At 46.8% G+C, this 4,071-nt stretch overlaps 1 pseudogene; it reads left to right on the top strand.

Annotated features, from left to right (window-relative positions):
• Nucleotides 1-1,049: 1,049 nt before the first annotated feature.
• LOC141124488 (U4 spliceosomal RNA) lies at nt 1,050-1,114 on the top strand (annotated as a pseudogene).
• Nucleotides 1,115-4,071: the final 2,957 nt, after the last annotated feature.

Genomic DNA, 4,071 nt, shown 5'->3' with positions numbered 1-4,071 from the left:
ACAATCAAATCCAATATTTGGTCATTTTGGGCTTTACCGATAGCTTTCATAAAAATGAGTCCTCTGCTGCCCCCAGAAGCCTGTGGCATTCGGTGGGAGTTCTGGAGATACTTAACAAGGATTCAAAACTTTTACCGATGATGTCATGGGCAATGCTTTTCATTCTCTTCTATATATCATTGTTGACTTGCATAAAAGAAATACAGTATGGAAAAAGTTGTGCATGTGCTTTAAAGTATTTACTTGTTTTGCTTTTGAAGAAGCAGTTGATGGCATTATGAATTGATTCACCTTTTCGATGTCATTAAAGTTTATGTTTATATATTTAGGGTCCATAAAATATAAAAACCTGGCCACATCCTCAACCTCCTGATTTATAGTTCCAAAATGTTAGGCTGCATTCACACCTAAGCAGAGGGAGTTTAGAAAAAAGGTGAAACTGCAACTGGTCCACCCCCGCACACAGCTGTCCACCCCCGCACACAGCTGTCCACCCCCGCACACAGCTGTCCACCCCCGCACACAGCTGTCCACTTCCCTGCACACAGCTGTGTAGTTGTCCGTTATTCAGGGGGATAATGTTCAGATCACACCACGCTTGCACATAAATCACAGGAACATGCTGCCATTTATATCCTCAAGAAAGCCACATGTGATGATGTTTCAGACGTGCCATCACTCACCAATTTTTGTTTACCCATTGTCTACCTCTGCACCAAATATGTAAGGAGAATTCATTATCAAACATAATTAGTGTCTCTGACATGTTGTCCTCCTGTGGCTCTGGCTCATCAACTCAATCAACTCAGGCTGAGATCCAGGAGTGTTTCTTTTTAACCGGTTCCCGACCGGCTCCTGTACATTTACGTCAGCAGAATGGCACGGCTGCGCAAAGTAACGTACCCGTACCTTTCTTTGAATTTGCCTCCGTGTGCGCGCGCCTGCCGCGATCTCTGTGAGTCGGGTCGTGGGTCCCGCGGACTCGATCGCCGAGGGCATGCCCAAGATCGCCTCACGGAGAGGACGAACGGGGAGATGCCATTATAAACAGCTTTGCGCAGTGGCAGTATCATAGCCAATGAGGTTCAACTGAGGCGTGATTATTGCTAATTGCTTCTCGGCCTTTTGGCGAAGATCAAGTGTAGTATCTATTCTTATCAGTTTCCAGGAGGTGGCGCTTGCTTCCGTCCCTGATCTGTGGCGAAATAGAGATGGGATTGCGGTTGCTATGCAAAACCTGCTGGAGTGAAGGTGACCTGGAGCGGTTTGTAGCCGAAAGGGAAGCCTTCTGATGGGGATGGAGAACCACGGGGTCTGAACCAGAGGGTCGGGACCCTGGCCTTCTGGCCTGGATTGGGGCGGATCTAGCTCCAGACAGTTATTTGGGAGAGAACGCTTAGGGTCGGTTCACACATGGGCAACACGACTTTAGCGCGACTTTGTACCGCGACTTCAACGCGGCTTCAGCGCGACTTTAGCGCGACTTCAGCGCGACTTCGGCCAATTACGAGGCGACTTGAAGTCGCCTCCATGGCAGGCGACTTCGCCTGTGGCCAATCACCTCTCTGGGAGGGAGGGGGGAGGGAGGGGTTTTCTCTGCAAAGTCGCTTGAGAGATCCGACTTGCAGGCGACTTACATTGAGTTGAATGGGTACAAGTCGCCTACAAGTCGGATAGAAGTAGTACAGGAACCTTTTTTGAAGTCGGAGCGACTTCAGTAGTGTCAGTTAAGACGGTTCAATTCACTACAATTGTAATCTAAATGCAAAGCGACTTGGGGCGACTTGAGGGCGTACAAGTCGGATCCCAAGTCGCCCCAGTGTGAACCGAGCCTTACTCCTGCCTTGCAAGGGGGGGAGGGAGTGGCAAGTACTTCCTGAATGTAATTAGGAGGAGTGATGGGAGCGACGGCAGAGCCTGATGGTAAAGGGCTCTTTCCGGCTTCCTGATCTCCATATCCTTCCTGTCTGTGGTGGGGTCTGCTGTGGTCTGGGCTGGGTGGTCAGGGCTTTTTCGAAAAGCCAGTGGTGAATGTGCCCCTGAAGTGGCAGTTCAGGGGTGCCGTATAGTCACGGTGTGAAAGCACTTGATTTTATGGCACCATGGTCACTTCACCACAACACACGTTTTTCGCACCTGCCTCTTGGGCCGGGCCTTTTGGCCAGGACCAGGGGAAATTTTTATGCCTGGCCGGAGGGCCGGCCATTGTATAGCACAATGGCCACTTTCACTCTCCCATCTCACTATCTTCCCCACTCTTTCTTTTACCCCTGTTTGTCACCTTTTTGTCTTTTTTTTGGTTGTCTTTGTATACACGTTTTGTCACTGTGTGGCGAGTAGGGTGTGGGTCCTCGGGCCTACTCTGAAAGTCTTGGGAGGAGGTGGACATAGGCCTTTTGGCTTGGTTCGCCCTCTCCTTTGAGGGGTCTCTCTTCGGGAGAGCCCCACTGTACTTGGGTTGGTCTGCTTCGGCAGTCCTTCCAGTTGTGGGGGTCCGCCTGGTTTCGGCCGGATGGACCCTTTGTCTGAGTACCTCAGTCCCTGTCTGGAGCCTAACGCCCCGGGGGATCAGGGTAAGGTCCTTCCCTAGTGGAGGACTCTGTACACCCGTTGCACGTTTTTGTGTTTCACTCTCTATGTGTGGGCACTTTTTTTTGGCACCGGGTGGAAGTTTTTGAGGTGTGTTTTGCACGCCACTGGCTTTTCGATAGAGTGAAAAAAAAAAAAAAAAAATCACCCCGTTCTGCCTAGTGACAAGTGTCACTGATCTCTGCTCCCTCTCATCGGAGCAGAGATCAGTGACATCACACACCAGCCCATCCCTCTGACAGTTAGAAATCGCTCCCCTAGGACACACTTAAACCCTCCCCGCCCCCTAGTGGTTAACCCCTTCACTGCCAGTGTCATTTATACAGGAATCAATGCATTTTTATAGCACTGATTGCTGTATAAATGACAATGGTCCCAAAAATGTGTCAAAAATGTCCAACATATCCGCCATAACGTCGCAGTCACAATAAAGATCGCTGATCGCCGCCATTACTAGTAAAAAAAAAAAAAATATTAATAAAAATGCCATAAAACTATCCCCTATTTTGTAAACTTTTGCGCAAACAAATCAAACGCTTATTGCGATATTTTTAGTAAAAAAAAAAATGTAGAAGAATACGGATCGGCCTAAACTGAGGAAAAAAAATGTTTTTTTTATATATTTTTGGGGGATAATTTATTATAGCAAAATGTAAAAAATAATGCGTTTTTTTTCAAAATTGTCGCTCTTATTTTGTTTATGGCGCAAAAAATAAAAATCGCAGAGATTATCAAATACCACCAAAAGAAAGCTCTATTTGTGGGGAAAAAAAGGACGTCAATTTTGTTTCGGAGCCACGTCGCACGACCACGCAATTGTCAGTTAAATCTACACAGTGCCGAATCGCAAAAAACGCTCTGGTCAGGAAGGGGGTAAATCCTTCCGGGGCTGAAGTGGTTAAAAGGGAAGAAGACATGAAGCCAATGATCCCTCAGACTGTGCAGAAAAAATTCCTTTCAATGGGATCTTCTTCTTTCCAGCTTTCACTTTGAGGACTTTTGGTGTAATTGCCAAAACGTCAATAAACATCCTTTGTATCCCAGTGGCAAGCTTTCTCCATGCTTCAGGAAGGATTATCCATCTTGAAATTATTTTGCCAGTCAACCAAAAATGTATATCCTTCATCATCAAGGATGGCCATCTGCCATGAAAACTCCTCTGTCAGTAGGCAGCAGATGACACCAAACGACCACACATGGAGGATGTGATCTACAACAAGTCAGAGGATGGAGGACAACATGTTGTGTCTGTGTCCCTCCTGACATATTAGGAAAAATATTTTTCCCAACAAGCTAGAGGGAGGCAGGGAAACTATTTTCTAGGATGGGCCGTGACAGGAAGACAACAAACAGCCAAATCATTGGTCTTGTGCAAGCTTTAAAAAACAAAAGCCCTGACCAGAACACTGGTGATTCCAAGTATTTCTTTGTACATCTTGAAATGTAGCTCTCAGGAAATGTGTTCCACTTTTCATTTAGTAA

The sequence above is a fragment of the Aquarana catesbeiana genome, linkage group LG01, assembly GCF_042186555.1.
Source record: "Aquarana catesbeiana isolate 2022-GZ linkage group LG01, ASM4218655v1, whole genome shotgun sequence".
Classification (NCBI taxonomy): Eukaryota; Metazoa; Chordata; class Amphibia; order Anura; family Ranidae; genus Aquarana; species Aquarana catesbeiana.
Note: the sequence above shows the minus strand (reverse complement) of the source record. Positions and strands in the feature narration are given on the sequence as shown.